Here is a 23,183-nt window from a genome sequence, read left to right as displayed (position 1 = left end):
GTGTGTGTGTGTGTGTGTGTGTGTGTGTGTGTGTGTGTGTGTGTGTGCATGTTGTGTATTTACAGAGAGAGAGCACAAAAAAGGCCACCTATTTGTTCCGAGAAGATAGCGGTGGTCTTGATGAGTTTATTTAGTTATTGGCCCGAGGGAGATGTGAGATCAGTGTTTGCAGCCATTGGCGTCGTCACTGTTTATCTCGGTTACGTGTGTGTGTGTGTGTGTGTGTGTGTGTGTGTGTGTGAGAGAGACAACTTACTTTCATTTTTGGTGATGCAGCTGTAGAGGGAGTTCTAAAAGGAGACGAGAGAAGCTGGTGGTGATTAATCTTAACACAGTATGAGACAAAAAAACAAAACAAAACTACTAAAGCTGTGTCTGTGGTTTACAAGTGACGGTTTAAATCAATGGCCTCAGAATGGATGTGAGTCACCAGCAGTTAGACAGAAGAGTGGTTTCTCCTCCTCAGATTCATAGAGGCCTGAAGATGTAAAGAATACCCTACAGTACAGGAAACGACTGCTAAATGGTCCACACCCCAGGTTGGAAACTCTGTTTTTATTAATATTAAGATCCCCTTTTTTAATGGCTGTCTTTTTGTATTGATATGTAATTTTGTAGAGGTATGGTGACTCTTCTTTATCCCTTTATCATTTTTTTCCAATCTATGTAGCTTTCTTTTAAACAATGATGCTAATTTAGTTTTCACTTTAAAAAGAATATTTAAAATAGTACTTATACCATACAAGTGACTGTTAGTATGTTACAGAGTTTCACAGTAGTATCAGTTATACACTAGTGGAATGTGCAGTAGAAGTACAGTAGCAATTGTGGCAGTATTACTACTTAATTTAGAGAACTTGAGTCTATATATCATTCTGCTCTTTCATGCATGATCACAATACGCAATTCATTTTATTGGACTTACCTCTGTGACTTTTTTGCATACTTTAGTTATGTCATTTTTAGATGATGCCTATAAGGGAAAAAGGGAAACAGAGTCACTAAAACAACAGCGGAGGTGGAGCACCAGGTCTGAGCGAGACGAATGTCCAGACACTTCTTCTCACAAAGAAAGTTGGCCACACTGTATTCACGATATCTCACCTGTCTGCATTCCCTGCGACACTCAGCTGAGATGGCCAGCTCGCAGCAGCCCAGCCCCACCCAGCCGTCCGACTTCCTGGATACTCCTGGAGACAAATCAAGCGCCACAGAATCAACAATATGTCATGTGAATCTGTTTTATGGAGCTTGTGCAGTTTGTGGAGACTGATTTATTCATTGGACAACACTGACCTTTAGCAAAAGCTTGATATACAGTACACTGAACAAATAAACGTAACCCTTTTTTTGATGTTGAAATAAAAGATCTAACATTTTTCTACCCAAGTGGATGTTTTCCCTCAAATTCTGTTTACAAATTTGTGAAAATCCGTGTTAGTGAGCACATTGCCAAGATAATCCAAGTTTTGAGGGAGCGGGTCTCTGGCATGCTGCCTGCAGGATCGCCACCAGGCGGTACATTCCACCGGCCTCACGACCGCAGACCACGAGTACCCGCACCAGCCCGGGACCTCCACATCGTCTCCACATCGAGACCAGCCAGCTGATGAAAAAAGTGTCTCAGAGACGCTCACCTCTGGTGGACAGTCCTGCAGTCAGCATGCTAAATGACACGCTCCCTCAAAACTGTGTGATAAAACTGCACATTTTAGAGTGGTCTTTTATTGTGACCAGTCTGTGTAACTATCATGCGCTTCGATAAGTATCTCGATCTGCCACACCTGTCAGATTGGTGACCAAAATGTGAGAGAAATAAACCTTTTATGGGCAAAGAAAAATCTTAAGTTTTGGAGCAAAAACAAAAGTGTTGCGTTTTATATTTTTGTTCAGTGTATGTGTGTATTCTGTCTGTCTGTTACCAGTATATAATACAAATTGTCCTGGCAGATTTAAATTCACTTTGTTGAGGAGTTGGGCCAAGTGATTTGGCTTTGGTGGAGTAAAACAGGTTTCCGTGGTGATTGGAGTCTTTCTTGCTTCTGCTGCGATTGACCGATCTTCAGCGCCGCCCCTTTATGGCAACGCACCAATCACAACTAAGCGCGCACTCGGACAGCCACTTGGTCTCATCGTTCTCTCCCCTCTCGTGCCTACGTTTCTGCTCTTGGCAACAAAGGCACTTGAAAGATGAGTTGTTTGCTCTCTCTCCAAACGTAAAAGTCTGTCAGTGAGCTCAGCATCAGTACCACAGCCAGTGTTCAAAGTAGCATTAAAAGATGGCTTCTGTTTGTAAACCTGACAGCCCGCATGCAGTTAGTCATTTTAAACTGCACTTGGTGACTAAATGGTTTCGGTTGCCATATTGACCGAAAGTTGACCGACACAGCAACAGAAATGGTGATTTGGTTGGTCAATTACTGCTGCTACAGTGACCCGATTTACCCATGGAGATCAATAGATTTATTCTTTTTTTTAAAATTTGAATTAAATGTGACACACTTTTACTGATGAGAAACAGGACTATGAACAAAAGACATGCCAGATTAGAGGCAACACCTCACGGGATGAACTGCAGAGAAGAGGCAGCACATCATGAATATTTAACTCCGGTGATGATTGTTCACAAGCATTTCCTCCAGTGCAGATATCTGTCTCCTCATCGCGCTCGAGACGTCACTTGAGGATGCGCCAACACGTTGCACTTAAAAGACACTTTAGAGCTTTACAAAATGCTCTACGTATATTCTTTACTGGTGTCGTAAAACATAAAGGTTACCTGAAACGGCAATGATGCATTCTAATAATGGCTTCGTCTATTTAAGAACTCAAAAAACATCACTATAAAAAATCATTAGCCTGCTTATACAATTGTCCAAAAGGTTTTCCTGTGGTGCACCAGAAATACACCGAGCCATTTGAATGCACCGCTACACCCTCTACTCTTTATTGTGCTCCAAGCTGAGCTCCAACAAGTTCCACAACATTTAGCAAGGCATTCTGAGAAATGAAGGGATGCGGTGCACATCAGAGAATTGACGATATCTCAGGAGCCCGATGGGATCTGAGGGAGTCCCGAGGCTGTCTGGACGCCAGTGTTTAATGAGTGCAAAAAAAAAAAAGAAAAGGATAACAATACCTCCCGATCTGGAGGCCATTAGGCGTCTGACAGGTACATTTGTTTCCGAGCACAGGCAGCAGGACCTAGGCCTTTGATCCGGGGCCTGCTTTCTGCTCTGGTCGGATCCAGCTCCGCTCACAGCTGTAACAGCTTCACTCGCTACCATTACTTCTCATGCAACCAGATACACACAGTAGATACTGCCCGGCTGAATGTTATGTTTCGTGTCATTCCTAGAGTCAAGGTGTCTCCTTTTGATTTATTGTAAGCACAGTAAGTTTAGACATATAGATAGGATGAGTACTCAGTCTAAAGACCCAACCCCCTTGTCGTCGTCGTCTATGATTGTACATAATATTTTCACAATAACACGGCACTCTGGAATGACGTGCAAGCTTCTGGCCACAAGTCACAATCTATTAACTGTTAACCTGTTTGTATTATTTCAAAAACAGCACCATCAAAGCAGAATTTAAAGAAATGGTTGATGAATAAACCAGATGTGTAATATAGCCTAGGCTTGCATTCCTCTGGTTTTGTCACAACGCTATGAATTTAGTGGAGACACGCCTCAAAGTCCGTGTGTCCGTTATCGTGGACATTGGGATTGGTTTTCAAGTGCGTTTATTAGACAATTAAAACCACCATGTGCCTAACTAAATCATTTTTTTCTCACAACTACAAAATATATATAAAAAAATACAAAAATCTGTTAAAATAAATCTTACGTTATTGTACAATTTAAAGCCCTATGATCTGATTGTCATGCTTAACGCAGCATTTGTCACGGGGCATGATGGAGGACTCAAGCGCAGACAGTCAGATGCAGTGAGAAAAGGGTTTTAATGAATCACGAACACAACAGGGAATCCAAGGACGAGACAAGAGGGGGGTATCCGGCAGGACGAGGCAGGGCAGGCAGACTGGGAAACCGGGAACAGGACGAGCAAAAACGGGCGGGTAGGTATGAACAGTGACCTGGCAGTGAGTGACTGAGAGGCAGGGGTTTATAAAGTGGCTTGAACAGGTGAGGGGAGTTGTGCTGATGAGGAGGGAGTGCTTGATTAGAGGCAGGTGAAGGGAGTTAGGCTGATGCTGAGGGAGTGACTGACAGGTAGAGTGAGGAGGGTGGAGCTACACAAAGACACACAGAACACACAAGGCAAAGCCTGATCGTGACAGCATTCATCTTTTATTTTTTCTGCCACTTAGCAGAAGCCCATAACAAGCTGAACATCACACACACGTTGGACCGTGACTAGGGCTGGGTGTGGTTTTAAAAAAACCACGATACCAGTACCAATACTACTCCCCTTAAAGTGGTGACGGATACCAACGCTGCGAGTGAAACCGTTTTAAAATGCTACACATACACGGTTTAATATCAAAATTCCTCTCTCACCTGGGAGTGAAGAGTTGATGCACGTCCAAAGTTCATTCTAGAAAGCAAAGGAGAAGAAAGGGTTAATGTCAGACGACTTGAGGTTTAATAAAACACATCCGAATACAACATAACTTGACACACTGGCCCTTTAATGAACTGATGAAGGACACAGAGTTGGATGCATAGGCGTCTTTAGGTGAGATCAGGGAAAAAATCCTGATGCACATAAGTATTATCAAAACAATATCTTCCAGTGAAGACAAATACTGAACGATCGACTGAGACGTAAATGTTGTTTTTCTCTGATTTCACAGAGAAACGGCCGTGACATTCCCTGCATCAAAACAATGGAGAACAACAGGAAAACATATGAATCCTATGAAAGTCCCGTTGGGTTTGTGGTGAGATGTCGTGGGAGTAATCCTCACGAACGAGCTCGTCTGGGACAGAGAGACAGGCGCAGATAGGGACAGCAGCACGGGCAAACATGGAAAAAGAAGTGTGGTAGGTAGAGAGAGAGAGAGAGGAAAAAAGCTCTTTCATGCCCTTATGCTTTCACAGATCATTTTGTGTGAAGTCAGCGCGTCACTGGTAACACTCCCTCCGTGTGTCTCTTGGCTGGGGAACAAAGGTTCCCGTCAGCGGGCGTCAGCCTCATTTATGAGGCGGTGCAGGGGAGTAACGGTGTCTTTACATGAGGCATAAACATGATTTGTGATGTAGCAGGGGCCAATGAGGCAACAACATGACAGGAAGAATAATGCTGCCGTTTACATGAGCAGAAGCAGAGATCCCTCCAGTCTACCCAGAGAGCCTTTGTGTGTACGTGTACGATGAAAGCTTTCTTTTTGTTACAGTCTGATATGACCTACATAAGGCCAACTAAGCAGTGTTTCTTTCACAGTCTCCATTTTCAGCTCAAAAAACCTAAAATGAACTAGCGTATCTTATATACACTATTAAAAAAGCAGACGTAGCCATCGTGACGTCACCCATTGGTTTGTGGACCCAACGTTATGAAGCCTCGATTTCGCTATCGCCATCTTGGATTACGGCCGTCGCCATGTTGGTTTTTTTTCTAGCCAATGAAGAGAAGTGACCATATTTAGAATGCGGAGGAGTTATGCAGAGACGCCGTATACGTCTCTGGTAGAGACCTGTCAATCACCGTGTAGCCCCGCCCTAAAGCATCCCCTGCTTTATGGTCTGTGTGACTCTAAATGGACCATAATGTACTAAATGAACATCATGCTGTATTGAAGAAGACTTGAAACTAGAGATTGAGACCATAAACTCATGTTTACAATGTTTACTGAGGTAATAAATCAAGAGAGAAGTAGAGTCATTTTCTCATAGACTTCTATACAACCAGAGGAGTCGCCCCCTGGTGGACACTAGAGAGAATGCATTGGCTTCACTCGGCAGAACCAGAGGTTGCCACCTGGTCAGTTCGTGCTTAGGTCACATGATGACAACTGAACCATCTCGATGGCAACTGAAGTTGTCGATAGCTGTTTTTAGTGTCAAGAATGAACTTTCATGCTCTTTATTTTCATGTTTTCTAAACTTGTTTATGTAACAGCAGCGATGTGTTGTGTTCTTTGCCTTTGTTTACCTCTCTGCTCTTCTCGGTGAGCTGGAATTTGTTTTTTTACTTATAAAATTGTATATTTCTTTTTAATGTTCAGTATCAAAACATATCCAGTATTCATGACAAAGGGCCAGATTTACTAAGAAAATGGCACAAATGTTTTTATTGAGTTAATCAGGCTCAAAGAATGGCAACAAAACCAACATCTCTGGTACTGTGACAGCACTAAGACCTAAATCTAAATGCTACCAGTTACATGTTTAGAAGTAACATTTCAATCCCAATACAGCTGTAATAATACACACACGTGCATCACGTTTGTACGGTAAATGCAGGTCAATAGCTTACAGTGTTTGGGCATCGGTTTGGCTGAATAAGAACTGGACACATGTTCATTTCAGACTGCCTCGGTCTAATTACTGGTGTGGCTCATGGAGAGAGAGGGGGACAAGCAGCAAACCAGCCTCTCTGCTTAGTAATTACCCATGGTGGGAGGAAGCTCTGAGCCTGTGTGTGTGTGTGTGGTTTAACCAGGTGCTCCAGTAGTCGAGTAATCACAACCACCGACCCACTTCCTGTCTAAAGTTAGTCTAGAAGATCTCCGTTTAGTTCTCTTTGGCAGCACCTACGGCAATCAGCATTGCAGGTGTGCTTTGGATCTCACTTACCAGAGATCATTTCCCAAATCATTTGGTAATTATAAAAAAAAGACCTAAAATAGTAAATAAAATGTAATAATGTTTGCAGCAATAAACTTGTATTAATGGTAGAATGTGATTGTTTGCCATCAGCTACGATAGAATATATTATTTAAAACCCACACAAAAGATAAAATAACATAAATTACAGCATTGCTAATGATTAGTAAACATCATCATCATTTTATCGACACTTCTTTTTAATTATTTAGTTTAGTTGAATGCAATTTTTTTTGTTCCAATTGGATTTTAAAGACACTTTTTACAGTGCAGTATTGAGCAAGAAGGGGTGAATGATTACATCCCAACCCAAATAATCAAACAGCTGATCAATAAATACAGCAAGCATCATTGTAATAGAGGAAGTGTACTCACCATCAACTCCGGACAGTAACTGGGTAACCTCTGGAGCAGATGCTTTAGACGAGACTCACTCTTTATAGTGGCGAGCTGCAACATGGGAGAACAACACTGACTTAATAAAAACACCTTCTAAATCCATGTACATGTGCTTTGTAGAAACCAAACCAATCATTTACTAGTTCAACCACCTTGCATCTTAAAGGGCACTCCGTCTTCTCAGAGAGCCAAAGCTCAACACACTCTGACATCATATATAGTCGTGAAAATATTCAGCTTATTTTACATGTTGGTAGTGTTTCTTGTCTGGAGCTGCCTGTTGGTCCTTCAAAGACATATTGCAGCTTTACTAGGAGTCTAAAGTGGCTGAAGAACTTACAGCAGGGCCGGTTGATGAAGTTTCAAACACCTTTCAAACACAGCTGCAATACAAGGTTTCATGGCAAGCAAATGCATTAGACGACCACAATGAAGAGTCAAATACAATGGCACAAATGAGACGGAATGGAGTGATACACCGATAGTTGTATTGCTGTCAAGAATGCAGATATTTGGTGTTATTTGTTAAAAGAGTTGGATGGATCATCAAAGTTATTAGGGCCCGAGCAACCGACGTCGGGCCTGCGAAGGCCCTATTGATATTGTAAGGGGTATTCTTTATGATTTTTATTTTTCTGGGGATGGAGCTTGTAGGGGTACTTGCCATGCATGAAAACTCACCAATTTTGCACACCTGTCACGTCTGGTGGAGAAACTCTGCTGCCAAAATTTGCATATTTGTGTGTAAAAAAATGGCTCTCTAGCGCCCCCTACAAATCGGACCGGCGACGCCCCTCGGCCAGTATGTCCAATTTACTTGAAATTCATCACAGATGTCCCAAAGCGCTAGATCTAAAAAAAAGCCTCTCAGACCCCTAAGCTCCGCCTACTTAGATTTTCCGCCATATTGAATTTAGTGAAAAACACATTTTTGCAAGCTCCTCCTACATGCTGCGTCCGATTGCTACTTAATTTGCTGTGGATCATTATTGGATCTAGATCATCAAAAGCTAACGAAAGCTTTTTGATATCTCTTAGTGTTTACAAAATATGGACCAATAAACTTCTTAGGGGCGTGGCTTAATATCAATACACATAAATTCTCAACCGTTTGTCCTACAATTACCAAATTTGCAGCATATGTGCACATCGCATGCTGTAACATACCCTGAGATTTGTTTTGCATTCAACCACTAAGGGGCGCTACAGCAAACCCGCGAAGTTGTGCTTTTTGTCACTTTTTACAGATTTCATCCTTCGTATTTGAACGAACTCCTAGAGAATTTATGCGATCAACTTCTCCTTTGGTCAGGATGCTCTTAAGACCTTTGTGATCAAAATCGTGCGCTTTCATCGAAGAACCTTGACGTGGCGGCCATTTTGCCTCATTGTTTATGAAAATATCAGTTGTTATAACTCAAAGGTACATTATCCAATCTGCACAAAACTTCTTATGCATGATGCTACTTCAAGTTTGAACATACTTCAATTGAAAAAACCTCCAACTCATAGCACCGCCTACTGGCTAAAGGAAATGTCAAATTTTATACTTTTATTTATTCCTCCTAGCCAGGTGATCTGACGAGTCTCAAATTTGGTAAGGATAGCCTTAAGACATTGATGATAAATCGCCGAGAATATTGTGCGTTTTCATTGAACGCTGTTGCCATGGCGACGCATCGTTCGCCATGAAAAGCGAAGCTGATGGTTTTACTAACTTGGGATGCTCAAAAACGCATGCAACTTTTTACATGTGTCAAAGGTCATTGGACGAAATATTGTATATGATTTTTTTAATCATCCGTTTTAAATTGCCTCTATAGCGCCCCCTACAATATTTCAAAAGAGCAGCTCCAGCGCTACGTTTCAGCTACATGTATGAAAGTTGGTAGGCAGATGTATCCTGTGGAGACTTACAAATAAGTCTCTTGGGACCATGCTCTAAACCTGACCGGAAGTCGGCCATTTTGATTTATGTGTCATTTTTCCATCGATTTTGGCCTATTTCTAGTCGCTATACTTTAACGAACTCCTCCTAGGGACTTCATCAGATCCTGTTTAAATTTTGTCAGTACAATCTCAAGACAGTTGTAATTAAAAGTTATCAAAAGCTTTACGTTTGACGGAACCGTAGCGGGCGGCTACTTTACGTGATTCCCCATGAAAAAAGCTGATGTAATTCAGCTGGACATGTTCCAAACAGTCTCAGACTTCACATGCTCGATAACACTCATGGCCTGAGGATGTCTACAAGCTTATTTTCACTAGTACTCACAGCGCCACCTGCTGGCGAAAGGAAATCTGCATTTTGTGATAAACACCTCCGATTTACATGACTTTTACACAATGTGGTTTACATTTGACACAGAGCTACATGATGCATGTGTTCTAGCGCCAGGCAGCGGATACAGGAAGCATCGGACTATTTGCAAAGCATCATTTCCAGCATCAGGCGGTCCACGAGGGATTAAATCCGTCTCACTTGCGGACGCGACGTTCTTGGCCGCGCAGGCCGGAGTCCCGCCGGCACCCCCGACGAGCTGCAGATTGCGAGGGCCCGTTCATCGCTGCTCGCAGCTTTAATTACAATTCATCCTGAGGGGAAAGTGAATAATGCTTTAGTTGAGCTGTCGATCAAGAGCTTTTCAAATGAAGCAGTAGTCAAAAAGTTCTGGACAAAATTGAATGAAAGTCAAAAATGTCAGTGACTGCATTGTCAGGCTGACCCAGCAACGGGAAGTTGGTGAGTGCTGTGAATCCGGATCAAGCTCAAATTGCCGGGCGGACAGCTGGACGAGAAGAGGCGGACTCTGCGTTTACATCAATGATGCTTTTTGCTCAAAAGTAGTCAAAGGTGATGGACAGAGCTCCGTGCTGAAAGAAAGTTGATTGCAGTGGCTAAAACCAACGTGGAGCCGGAGCTGGAGAGCTATCTGGAAATTGAGCGAGCTCAAGCTCAGAAGCTACAGAATGAATTGAGCAAAATGCCAGATCACAAAATAGCAGCAGAAGAAGAAGTGGTACAAAAGGCTGTTCTAATGCCCGGCTCCACAGTCCGATGGCCAGGACAAGAACAATGAATTTGTTCCGGTTTACTTGTGAGGATTAAGCAGTTTTAACCTCTAAACAGTACTTTGAAAAAGGGTGCAAAGTGTGCAGAGTCGGCATGTTTTCACATCGAACTCGGTTAATTAAGGATTTATTCAGACCAGAGACGGTGATTTAATACGCTTTATTTCGTTTCTGTAGAGTTTGTATGAAGTGCGCTTTACGACGAGTTAACAAGGCAGTTAATTCAGTCGTAGAAGACTTCAACATTCAGAAGGTGTATGTTTGTATTCTCCCTTTAAAGGAGCAGTGTGTAGGATCTGCCACCAACTGGTGGCACATTTGCAGATAGCAATCGGCTGAAACTACAGTGGCTGACGAGAAAGCAGAAAAACGCATGAACCAAGTCAGTGTTTGGTTTGATGTTTGTCCGTTCTGGGCTACCGTAGAACATGGCGGCAGCTCCCTAAAGACAACCTGCTCTTTATAGGTAGATATAAACGTCTCCTTCTGAGCCAACAATAACAACAATTCTTATTTTCAGGTGATCTTACACTACAGACAACAAACTTATTCATATTAAATTCAATTTCTGCCAGTAGATCCCCCTAAAAGCTACGCACTGTTCCTTTAAGGAAAGAGGGGCTTGTGGATCTCGCCATTGGAACACTCCCCGACTCTATTACTGAGTTATTGGAACTGATTAAGACCCCGACATACTGTATATTATGCTGACTTTGATCCAGGAGACAGTAGAAATGTACTTGTTGCACCTTTGGCCGTGCATAATCTTTCCCCACACAGAGGAATGTGTCCGGGCCATGGGAAAGTGTTGCATTATGAAGTCAGTCGCAACACTTCTGAGATATGCTCTCTGAGACAGCAATAAGGCATCCAAGTTTGTGGCGTGTGTCTCCACACGCACACACACACTCAGCCATAACACATCCAAGTGTTGTGTGAACATACAAAGGCGAGAGCCTGGGAGAACGCAGCCGCTGCCAGCAGTCTCTGGCTGAAGTGTGAAGTCAGTGGGTGAGATTTACAGCTCCACACACTCAGACTGCTGGAGGACCGGAGGTCTCTTCCCTTTCCACTGCTCTGAGACGTCACAGTGATTCCAACACTGACTGAGGCAAAGAATACCAAAAGATGCTTGATGGTCGGCAGTCACAGCGTTTTATAAAACAAAAGTGATCTCCGTCCTAATAATAATAGCTTGCCCCCGGCACATGTAGGCAGTAGTAGCATTGTAAAATACAGAATTTAACTGCACAACGGCTGTTAGCGTGAACAAGGTCAGCGGCGCCGTTAATTCGTTATCCACGTTGAAATTAACCACAGGTAGTCGGGGCTGATGTTGTTTGTTGGTTTTCTTCTGGAAAAGGATCACGTGATAGGGGTCATGATGAGTGATGAGACCCAACCAAGCAGCAAACATGGGTGTCCGTCATGGTTTTTGCCCGTCCGCACAAAAACAAACCCCGGCGTTTTCAAACTAAAACGACGTCACCGGCGGTTTCAAACGTCTCTGTTTTAGGGGGTTCGAAAACGCAGCAGTAGTCTGGACACTAGACACAAATGCAGTTTATTAAACCAAAAACGTGGTAGTGTGGATGTAACCTATAAGCTTGATGTGTTCGACGTGATGTTTAATGTCCCCGACAACTTACGTAGTCTCATATAGCCACTTGTTAGCAACCGCCTATTTAGGACGCTATCGAGTTTTAAGAAAGAGGTGTTTACTGAAGTATTTCACAACAAAACGTTAAAAGCTTTTACGCTTGTGTTAACCACAGACCTTATTTCAGGCATCTAACTAAAACACTTTCACAGAACCCATTGACTTCCAGAGGAGGTAACTGGAAGTGTAAAAATGCTGACTCATTCCTGCAACACTGCTGCATGTATCAGCTAAAGAGACAGATGTGTGGTGGAGGCCAATCATACCAATCGTCTAAATGCACATTGAAGTGTTGGTTGTATGTGTTGAACATTCCCAATTTGCCCTATTTCCGTTAAGTGTTACAATTGTATATCCCCACTGGATTACTAAAGCACCTTCTAATCTTTCACTTGGGTAAAAAGAAGAACAGCTGAAGCATGGAGTTCTGCTTTTGTACGCCGCTGTCCATTTTAATCATTTATGGGAGCGGCTCCTTCATGCCAGGCTCCAGGTGCTCGTAATGTGTTTGTAATCAGGTGTTCTTGGACTGGTCTTTGTTGGAAGCAACTGCATCGGAGGAAAGCAATCCAGACCGACAGTGACTTCATCCACTGCTTATTCCAAGTGCCCTGGCATCTCCGCCGAAGTGACAGAAAAACACACCGCCAAGCCGAGCGACAGTGATTTGTTGGCAGACAATCAAAGAAGAACTTTCTCTCTCTGAAAAGACCAACTCTGAAAACCGACGGGCCGTTTGTAAGACTCCCTCTGCGTGTATGAAAGGTGAATAAGTGCCGGCTGGCAGACTGATGGGCTCTTTCTCTGGTGCCGGGCTCATCGAGCGGTGGGCGGCTAAGAGAAAAAAAGCAGCGGTTTTCAAATTATGCGTCATCGAGGCCTGAGAGTTGGCGTTTTTCTCTTATTCCATGAAATGCTGCAGCTCCTTCAAAATCATTGTCATGTCTTGCTTCCTAACTGCTGGGTAAAGTGAAGGTTTAGCATCAACTTTGGCCCCGGAGGCAAAACAAACCGAAAGTGAGCCATTATCTCCATTTATACAACTTAGGCTGTTATACGTGGAGACCACAAATCCACGCAGAAGACACTCTTTGGGTTGTTTGAGGTGATAATATTAAATCACATTCCTGGTAATACTTCAGTAGCCAGGTGCTGACATTTCAGAGAGTCAAGTCTACTTTCTTTTATTTGAAATGTTCCAAACCAGCAGTATCAAAAACAGCTTGGAAGCACATCTGTATTTCTCAAACAGCCGTTGGGTTCTATGTATGACCACCCGCACCTTTTGAAGAACGGCTCGTTTTCTGGGTGTAACCAGGCGCAAGGCGGCTTCCATTAGAGCTAAAAATGGTCCTGGTGGTTACATCGACACTCGACCCCACCCGTGACACCCGAAGAAACCCACCCACACACACACACACACACACACACACACACACGAGACCTTAAGCACAACCTCTGAGGGGTGTTCTGAGGCCATTACACTTCTGAAAGTCCATTATCTATTCTGCTCCATCTCTTTCATCGTTATCACCCCCCCACCACTTTTTCCTCTCTTTTGAGACATCCATCTCCATCTTTTCATCTAATGTCTTCTTCAATCAGTTTCCTCTCTCTTTCTTTGGCTGGCAAAGCGCTGGTGTCGGCCATTAAGAGCACAGCGAGTTCTGTCCAGCCTCCCTCTTCACTTCAAAAGCACGAGGAAGGTTTGAACTCTCTGCCCGTTTGCTGCTCGCAGAGAAAAAGCTTCCTTTACGACCGTAAAGACAGACGTGGAGAGAGAGAGAGGGAGGGGGAGAGCGTCACCTGCTCCCAATTGAAACTGGGTGAGACTTTTTTTCTTCACTTCAAAGAACCACAAGACAAAAAAAAAAAAGTTTACCCCCACTCCCCTTCAAAAACCTCTATTCATAGGCTGACTATAATGGGCCGAGGAGGGGGCTTGTGTGTGTGTGTGTGTCTGTGTGTGAGAGAGAGTGTGTGTTTTTTACCTGGTCACAAGCTTCTTTGCAAGGTGAGAACTCGGCAGCATGTTGGCAACAGGAGGGATCTGCAGACAGATGGGTGAGTTAGTTGTGATACTGCCGTCAGGTCATTACAGGTTACAGCGTTACCTTTGGTGGAGATACATGTCATGTCCTGACACACTAGGACAGGGGGCGCTGGCTGGCAGCAGAGCTCCAGACCACAGCCCACGTCCAGGGTTCCAGTAAGGGACCTGGCTCGGTTTTAGTATGTAGACTTGACGTGACACTTTACCACGGTGGTGCTGAGCTGCTCTCTCACAGTAAAATACAGTCGGTGGGACAGAGGATGCTCTACAATCACCCACCATCTCGGTCTTATATTCATCTCTTAAGCTATTCACCCTAAATATTACAAACCGCTTCTCAAACATGAGCCAGGACGTGGTTAGTCGGGATGGGAATGTTTGGGAATCTGATGACTCCATTTGATTCAGAGTCTTGATGTCATTGGTGTTGATTCAATACTGTGAGCCCAGCCATGAACTCACCATGTCCCCGTCTGACCGACAGAGAAAGCAGAGAGAAGGGAAGATGTATAACAAGTTACCTGCATTCTAGGGCTGGGCCATTAATCTATTTTATTTTATTTCATTTCAATAACGATTTTGGCTTCCAACGTTTATGAAAAACCGATAGTCGAGATAAAATCATTATTGTGTTACGTTACGTTTCTCAATGACGCTCCAAAGTCATTTTTAAAACCAATCAAATCTTTTTTTAAATCAATATTTATTTGTCAAATGATTATTCTTTGGACTTGACTTAACACTCGCTATGCGTTATCTCTAACGTGAAGCACATCCATATCCACAATGCTCTACATCACCCATGGACAGAAAGCAAAAAAAGTACGTTTCCAAAAATATTGAACGATAGTTCAATGTTCAATGACATCAGCTCCTAAAACACAAAAACCACGAATTGGAATTTTCGAAAAAAAAACATGTTCAACTAGTGAGGCGTTTTTGTGGGACTAAACCTCCAAAACTGATACAGATGGGACGTGTTTCTCAATGTGGACTTTGTCTACGTGTGGCTTTTTAATCCACTAGTGTAAAAAAAAAAAAAGTGTAAAAATCTGTGATGATTTCAAATAAGTGTCTGAAATGTATCCAGCTGAGAGAATAATGAGTGGGGGGCCTTAAATCCTCCCCGTCCTTATTTGGAAATCTCTCTTCCAGTCGCTGCTGCACATTGCACCCGCTTATCAGTACGTGTGTGTGTGTGTGCGAGCAACCCCTCCAGTGGTGTGTCTTCAGCTGCCTCACACAGGAGGATCTGGATTCCATCACTAGGGTTGCACTCAGCTTTGATATTCGAAAGAGGAGCAGGCTTCCACTACGCGCACGACACTGCATGTTTTCAAAAATTCATGACAACCCTCAAAACAGTTGGTGTCAACCTGCTGGTGGCTCTACAGTTGAAGTCTGGTGGTTTTGTTGACCCGGTTGTGCTGGTTTGGTTCGTCTCTCTGGCCTAAATGAACGGAGAACAAATTCTCTCTCTCTCTCTCACAAACAACGGCAGGTGACATAATAATTTGAGGGAGGCAGGGGGTGAGAGATGATGGAGGCCATTCACTCATGTACAGTATGCGGCCCCCGGGGCTGGCTGCTAATGAGCGCAGGCCCAATTCTGGCTCAGCATACACACAACAGACCCCCCCCCCCCCCCCAGCTACATTGTTAGGCTGTGGTCTGTGGAATGAAGAGCACAGTGTAGTCGGCCCCTCGGCTACACTGTTGAACTTCATTCAGACGTCCAAATGACTCGTTACACGTTCTCGTACCAGGACCTGTTATTTAGGTGAATGATTGATTGAAATGGACAAAGCTATGTAAAAAAGCAATGTTTTGTCTGTTTATCTCTTGTTCATGTTGCAGGTAGTTCAGGTTAGCCACCAACTAACACTTTTATCAATTATTTTTATCTTTCTATTTTTAAAGTACAAATATGGCAAACAAGCGTTTACACTTGGCTGAGGCGGAACAGTTGGTCTGTTGATGAAGAGAAAGGAGCAATGGAAACTAACATGATGATGCATGAGTCATGTGTATGAAGGCAAATCACTGTCAAAATTAGAGAGCGCAAATGAGATCCATGCGCGCGCGAAAATCAAACAGCCGCGCACGTATTTTACTTTTGACGAGCGCTTTTACGTCACTCTGCGAGCAGAATTCACTCTCTTTTACCTGCTCGCGCGCGAGTAGTTTTTCTTTTTGACAGTAAGTGGGCGGACCCTGTCGCCATTGTATTTCTACATCTAATTGGTTACAATCCAAGGGTGTAGGTTTGGTCTCAGCATTGGTAGGGACACTGCCAGTCCCCCCCATCTAAAAAAGTCTTAGTTGATAGCAGGGGTGTTTCGAGGATTCAAAGATTCAAAGAAAGGGGGGGCTTAGCCCCAAGGGGAGTGGCATGTTTGCGCGCAGCAACAGGCAATTTTTTTTAGGGCCCATTTGGAGCTGCGGATATCCATTGTTTCAGACAGTTCATAGATTGGTTCAATCAGAAAGAGAGTGATTTTGCTCTGTAGTTTTGCTTGCATTCAGTATATGATAACACAAGAGACAGAATTTGAGGGTCATAGTGAAATTTGACAACACAAATATGAACTTTTCTCAAATAAAGAATATCCGCGTCACTCCCAAATCCTAATTGTTAAAGGGACCGCACACAATGGATGGAGAATGGACCTGACAGTGTCAACTTTATATCGTTAAGTATGATGATAGGCTATTGGATTGTAATTTGAAGCGGGAGAAAACATACAAACCAGAACGCATGCACATATGTAGCATGTTAGAGTTATAAATAACTTGTCCATGTGAGAAACAATAGTTTAATTTAAATTAAAAAATTAAATCTGCAGCACTTAATAGGCTACAAATAAAGTGCTTTCCTCCTTTATGCAATTATTAGTAGTGCTGGGCAACGATTACAATTTTTAAATCGCGATTAATCGCATGGATTTTTTGTGATTAATCGCATGGTTATGGCAAAGTTCAATAATGAATTCAAAAGTAGTGTATTGTGCACTTTTATTTTAAAAGTACTGCTATATGGACAAAAGGGCAATAACATTTGGTTTGCAAACACTTTAAACAAATAAGGTGCTTTTTAACAGCAGTATTCCCTTTACACAGTAGCAGTTCTACCTCTTCACTATCTCTGCTCAGTGTGTGACTGTATGTGAAACGTTCCACTGCTGTGAAACAGGAATAAAGTGTTTCAGCACAAATGTGTCTTCATGACAGTCAGAGCATGTGAATGCAGCTCTACTGTTCATCAATATAATGCTGTAACTCAGAGGTGATGATGGTTACCCAGCGATCAAAGAATAAAGACACTTTATGCACAATTTAGGTGTATTTTCCCTTTAACTCACGAGATGCAGGTAGCATGTTTTATACTTAATGTGAATATAATGCATACTTTGTTGGCATCTTATTCTGAAAACCGGATGTTCGTCTGAAGAAACCGGATGTTGTCTCACGTTAATCTTTCCGCTAACTTTCAAAGTCCTTCGCTCGCTCCCGATCTGTGCCGTTTGAATGCGTTTACCGTGAATGTCAGCATATAGGAGCACTAAAAGTGTAAGTGTCTGCTGAGTTGACCACGGAGATCTAAGTGTCTGCTTATTTTTTCTAACAGGCAATTAAAATTAACAAAATATTGGTGGGGACAATTGCGTCTTTCCCAAACTTTGGTCGTGACTAGTCCCTATGGACCCTATGCAAACCTACGCCCTTGTTACAATCCTCGTCTTGGGTTAAACCGGATATCACTCTGACGCAGACGCTCGGGGGAGATTTTCAGATTGCAGGTCAGGGGCAAATAATGTACATTTTACTGCACGGGTACTTTTACTTTCTGCACTTAAAGTAGATTGTGCTGATAATAACATTGACTAAGGTTTTGAATGCAGGTATTTTACTGGTAGTGGATTGTTTGATCAGTATGGTGTTAGTACGTTTACTGCAGTGAAGGATCTGAATACCTTTTCATCCACTAACTACTTGTCAGTGATTAATATACAAACAGTGGTCCCTAATCTTGGCTCCAGATCTTTGAGCAGGTCCAAATTGTTGCTCATATTATATACAACTATATTATATCTCTTCTGTAAACACAGTATGATTAAATATGATCACATCATGTTTTAATCAATTAAGATCAAAGAGTTTCTTTGAGCTGTTTGTCACAAGAGGTTTGAGTATCAAACACACATTGTCTGTAATAGAATGGAGTGAATTTAAACCAATCTGAGCAACTTGACTTTAACACATTTTTAATTATTGTATTTAACAACTCTATTAACATAATGTGTATGATGTGGTGTAAAAAGTTTGGTGTGAACCAATGGCGGCCAGCTGGTGAGCATCTATGAGCGGATCTAGAGGAGTATCTGCTCTGTGGTGGAAAACATTGTGGTTTATGTGGAGTGGATCAATCAGAGCTGGGAATGCAACACATTCAAAGTTTCACGCAATGTTGTACAACTTCTGTACAGGCAACGATGTCCGTTTCATATTGGATCAGTGTCAGGTTGGTTGTTTGGGCTTGCTGTTAACTAACTAGCAGACAAATAAATCCTCCTTTGATGAATGAAATACATAAATCAATGGTTGAAGTCTTCAAACCATAGATACACATGCTTGCTATCTAATCATGACAGGTACAAATAGGATTACTAAAATATTATATATATTTTTTTATCTAAAGGTTCACTGGGGTGTGAAGTTATAATGAGATTACTATAGGAACAGCAGCGTGCATCGTCTTGACCACTTCTCATCATGAAGTTTTTAATGAAGGTTGAACAATGAAGGGAAAATATGTTTTTTGTACTTTTTGTTCCCCAAATGTATCATTTAATTTGCCATTATTTACTATAAAGTAAACTCTGGGCTGGTTTGATGGTCTACACAGTATTAACCATGATAAGCTCGTACTGTACAAATCATTTCTGAAACAAACGGATCAGAAATGATGCAGTTTCTTGTTCTTTTATACTTCCAAGTACCCAAAGCTACTTTTCTAAAAATGACCAATTTAGCTTCCATTTAGAAAGACTAGCGCAGTGGTTGTTTGGAATGTGTGTTGGTTCAGAGCAGGCTGAAGTGCTGCTTGAGAACCGCCCGTTGAAGCTTAGTTTATGCTCGTTGCAGTGAAGCTGAAGTGAGGCGCGCTGGCCACAAAATGACGTCATCACGGCCTTTTCTCATCTAGGTGGTCGCTTGGTCGTACACCTCTGAATTTAGTAACTTGGCGCGCCCGATCACGTGACTGTCACAAATATTCACTGATAAAAACACTATTTACATGTCTAGGGATTATACAAAGAACGACAATTGGTTTTTAATGCTTTGGAAACAGGAGGTCTTAAAAATCTATATTTGAGTAAATATTTTGCAGCCAAATCAAACAGTTTACAGGATATTCAGCCTTTGTTTCTTTCTAATGCTTTTAATACTTGACTTGTGTCTTTACAGGACTTGTACAAAGGTAATAAAGTAGACCATGAATATGAGATATAAGTTTACAGATAATTACAATCCCTGCAATGTGGAGGTTTGCCGGTTACACTCCGTGTCTTTTTGATTCTTCACAGTTCATTCTGCCTTTGTGTGTGCTCGGGGCTCATTGCGCCAGTATAAACAGTTTGGTTGTAAAGTGAGTTTGTCCAGCATCCGGCAGCTGAAGTGAACTGCGGTCAGTGACGACATGCTCGACTATGTCTGCTGAGCAGTAGATCAGATGAACGCTTCTCGAGATATACGAAGGAAACTCTCTCTCTCTCTCTCTCTCACACTCACGCACACACACCTTGCTTTATAGATAATTTTTTTAATGAGTGCTATGTTAAGATGACATTCAGCATCTTATGGTTAACTCCTGCTTGGTATCATCTGATACTAAAGACAAATGTTCGGATGTCTGACTGACAACCCTGAATGATACTCTTGAAAGCCCTGCGCTGTAGCAGCTTGAGCTAACGTTAGCATCACACAGCGACGAGCTGCTCTACAGCTCTGAATCCTAAAGGTCCCGCTTGATCAGCTTAAAAATGGAATATGACGTGCTTAGATTTGGACCAATTTACAACTGCTGACGGATCTAGTTGTGTAAACGTGTAAATAGCGTATGGTTTCATTCTTACAGAATTTAGGTTAACTAGCTGAGGGTAAAGGTCACGATCAAGACAAAATAGCACCCATTTAAATTGAGATAAACAAATGAGGAACTTTGTCCAACTATTCAGCCATGACTCTGGACACATCCTCCTAACCGCCTTGAGGGAACGTTGATGGACACAATGAACCCATTTGCCAAGATGTTCCGTTATTATTAGTATTTTTGATGGATGCGTTCAGAAGAAGCTGTACACAATTTAAATTCAGTCACATCATGAACAATTTAAAAAGGATTGCTACTTGACAACAAACAGTGATTTATAGCCCACATTCATAGTCAACCGCAGTTTAATCGATTTAGACAACTGAATACTTAACAGCTCATCGACAGTCCAACAAAAGCAGGGTTTGGCGTTCCCCGTCTATAATAGAACAGAACAGAAGTATACACACAAGTGAGGATACCGTAGATCTTGAACCAGCTTGGAAAGTGCCTGTTTTTCTGTTGTTACTAGCCCGACCTCTCGCAGCATGCGGGCTATTAAAGAGAGCTATTCTTCTCCACCTATCAGAGCCGCCGCTGCTTCCGCTTCATACGGAGAAAAAGCAGCGTTTCAGCTACGACGAACAACCTGGAAACAGCAGCCACGTGCACGAACGTGAGCCAGCTACTGGGACGATAAGGAGAGGAATTTCACTGCACCCCCCTTCTATTTAACTGTAACATTACTCTGGGTTTCCTGCCAGCCAGTTTCCTGTGTGTGTTCATGTATGAGTGGAAGGAAGGAGTGGACATAACAGTGGGGCTTGGAACTCTTTTTTTTTTCTGGGCATTTGCAGGTTTTGGAATGAACTGAATAAAGACTTTTCTAGATGAAAGTGGCTTATTGATCGATTCATTCAGTCAGTGCCTTTAACTCATGTGAATTAATGAAAAAATGGGCTGGAGGGCGTGGCAGTGGATGGAATGAGCTGCCCCCAAACACAGAAAATCATGCAAGAACATCTTTATATTCCCATCTTAACTTGCTCTTATTTTTGTCGTACGGTGGTCTCGTAAGAGTGCTTCACGTCAGATTCAGCAAGCGCTCCTAACTTTAGACAACACAGATCTGCAAATTTGCATAATTAAAGCCCCAAGCGTCCTACCCCATAAGTCCTACGTTGAAGTCTTGGTTTCAGAGAACCATAAAGGAAAGTAGTTTAACCGTGTCAGCAGCAGAATTAAAGGACCTGCTTCAGCGAAGGAATAGAGTGCTGCAGAAATGAGTCCTAAAATCCAGAAACGAGTCAATCTTTTTACACTTCCAGTTCCCTCGTCTCAAAGTTTGTTCTTTTATTGGTTTTTAGTTTGATGCCTGAAAAAAGGTCTGTGGTTAACACAAGTTTAAGAGATTTGAACCTTTTGTTCTACGATATAAAATACTTAATAGATACAAAACAGGGGCTAATTGGGACTACGTAACCTCATCACGCTGACTAGTCCTTTAGCTCAGTGGTGGTGACGCAAGTCACGCAACCTTGGTGCAGTTCGTTCATAGCCCAGAATTAGCTTGAGACTTCTGCCGATTGCATTTACCCTTCAGAAATCAGTAGTGAAGATTATCTGGCTGAACAAAACGTGTAACTACCGTAAACGTGTGTTTGCCTCAGAGCTTATTATCTGTACAAATCCCAAAACCCCATTGGCTCTTTGTCGAGGTAACAGGTGTGATGCTAACTTCTTGGTTGACACAGAAGAATCCGTCATCCCTGCAGCGCTCTATGGGAAGAATAAGGAGTGCCGTTAGTGCCGTGTCACCTGATGGTCGCACTACCACTGGAATTAAAAAGAAATGTTTCCATATGAAGAACGCCTCGCCACAGTAAGGTGACCGATGACTGCAAATCATTTAAGATGTTCATGTTTACATTGGAGCGTTACACAATAGCATCAATAGTCAATTTAAAATAATGTTAGGCTATATGAATGCATTTAGAATTGTATTCAAACAGGACCATGTCAACATAATTATGAAGTGTAATTTATACAGGGTTTTCTAACTCAAAAATGCTTGAAGAATAATGAAACATGCAATCCATGAGTGAAAAACTAACAGCAGACTAATGTCACATGACTCCTACGACAGGACCATCCGTGAATTGTGTTCGTACCTTAGAAATTTGGGGAAGGCAGCGAGTTCTCCTAAATCAGTTTGCACGAGAGCTTCTTCAATGAGGCGCACTGTTTTATCATTCTCAACCATACAGATTAGGGATGGGTATCGTTTGGATTTTTTCCAATACCGGTGCCTGAACCGATAATATATTGTTCAATTTGAAGAAAAAAGTAACTGTTTAAAGTATACTATAAATATAAATAAATACAAAACACACACACACACACACACACTCTGTACACACACACACTACAGCTTCAAACTTCAGCAATTATTATCCACAGCATGGCGTTGCGTTTACTGTTCTAAAAAGTATCTTTGCTCCTTTCAGAAAGCTACTGGTGGAAATTAATTTCACTGTAGAGACCTTGTAGATCCTTCAACCTGAACATCATGTCTGCTTTCATTGTTGATATGGTTGCCTCATCGTTGCAACTTCCAATTATTCACCCAGTGTTAATTTGAATTCTTGAAGAAAACATTGTCGGTCGTCACCATTGTTTCTTTTTTTGCAACCAATGAACAGAAATGACCATATTTGGATTGTGGAAGAGTTACGTAGAGACGCCTTATACGTCTTTGGTAGCAGCAGCGATCTGTCAATCACAGTAAGCCCCGCCCTAAAGCATCCCCTGCTTTATGGTCTATCTGACTCTAAATGGACCATAATGTACTAAATGAACATCATGCTGTATTGAAGAAGACTTGAAACTAGAGATTGAGACCATAAACTCATGTTTACAATGTTTACTGAGGTAATAAATCAAGAGAGAAGTAGTCATTTTCTCATAGACTTCTATACAACCAGAGGAGTCGCCCCCTGGTGGACACTAGAGAGGATGTAAGTTTAAGACATGAAGCATCGGCTTCAATCGGCAGAACTGGAGGTTGGTGCGTGTTTAAAACCCTTCCACATAAACAGTCTCACACTTGCA

General features: G+C 42.3%; 1 long non-coding RNA gene across 1 annotated transcript; it reads right to left on the bottom strand.

Moving 5' to 3' along the window:
* Positions 1-256: 256 nt before the first annotated feature.
* On the bottom strand, positions 257-14,841 carry LOC116401538 (uncharacterized). Its single transcript, XR_004214004.1, has 6 exons — positions 13,917-14,841; positions 7,170-7,244; positions 4,524-4,560; positions 1,105-1,190; positions 926-973; positions 257-290 (listed from the first exon to the last, which is right to left on the bottom strand). It is a non-coding gene; the product is annotated as an uncharacterized LOC116401538 (long non-coding RNA).
* Between the last annotated feature and the right edge of the window lie 8,342 nt (positions 14,842-23,183).

The sequence above is a fragment of the Anarrhichthys ocellatus genome, unplaced genomic scaffold, assembly GCF_004355925.1.
Source record: "Anarrhichthys ocellatus isolate YVR2014 unplaced genomic scaffold, GSC_Weel_1.0 scaffold512, whole genome shotgun sequence".
In the NCBI taxonomy this organism is placed as follows: domain Eukaryota; kingdom Metazoa; phylum Chordata; class Actinopteri; order Perciformes; family Anarhichadidae; genus Anarrhichthys; species Anarrhichthys ocellatus.
This window is presented reverse-complemented; position numbering and strand designations above follow the sequence as displayed.